General features: G+C 51.5%; 1 non-coding gene across 1 annotated transcript; it reads left to right on the top strand.

Annotated features, from left to right (window-relative positions):
* Positions 1-356: 356 nt before the first annotated feature.
* LOC123179559 (5S ribosomal RNA) lies at positions 357-474 on the top strand. Its single transcript, XR_006490456.1, has one exon. It is a non-coding gene; the product is annotated as a 5S ribosomal RNA (ribosomal RNA).
* Positions 475-757: the final 283 nt, after the last annotated feature.

Genomic DNA, 757 nt, shown 5'->3' with positions numbered 1-757 from the left:
CTTGGGCGAGAGTAGTACTAGGATGGGTGACCTCCTGGGAAGTCCTCGTGTTGCATTCCCTTTTTAATTTTTTTCGCGCCGCTTGCAAAACAAAACGCATGTGTAAGTAATATATTTACCGTGTTTTATTATTTTGCACGAGTGCGGTAAGTCATAGCTGGGTGCTCACGATTCACGGGTCCAGCGTCGGCGTTGTGGCGCGGCAAGCGTGCACTGGTGCGGTTGAGAGGGAGGGGTGGAAACCGCGTTAAACTCGTCTCCGTAGTTGAGAGGGAGCGGCCAAAGCAATGTACAATCGTCTTTGTAGTGGAGCTGGGAGGGGCAAAGATAAGGGACGAAGACCGGGGTAACATGTCGGATGCGATCATACCAGCACTAAAGCACCGGATCCCATCAGAACTCCGAAGTTAAGCGTGCATGGGCGAGAGTAGTACTAGGATGGGTGACCTCCTGAAAGTCCTCGTGTTGCATTCCCTTTTTAATTTTTTTCGCGCCGCTTGCAAAACAAAACGCACGTGTAAGTAATATATTTACCGTGTTTTATTATTTTGCACGAGTGCGGTAAGTCATAGCTGGGTGCTCACGATTCACGGGTCCAGCGTCAGCGTTGTGGCGCGGCAAGCGTGCACTGGTGCGGTTGAGAGGGAGGGGTGGAAACCGCGTTAAACTCGTCTCCGTAGTTGAGAGGGAGCGGCCAAAGCAATGTACAATCGTCTTTGTAGTGGAGCTGGGAGGGGCAAGGATAAGGGACGAAGAC

Source organism: Triticum aestivum, unplaced genomic scaffold (genome assembly GCF_018294505.1).
Source record: "Triticum aestivum cultivar Chinese Spring unplaced genomic scaffold, IWGSC CS RefSeq v2.1 scaffold155716, whole genome shotgun sequence".
Classification (NCBI taxonomy): domain Eukaryota; kingdom Viridiplantae; phylum Streptophyta; class Magnoliopsida; order Poales; family Poaceae; genus Triticum; species Triticum aestivum.
This window is presented reverse-complemented; position numbering and strand designations above follow the sequence as displayed.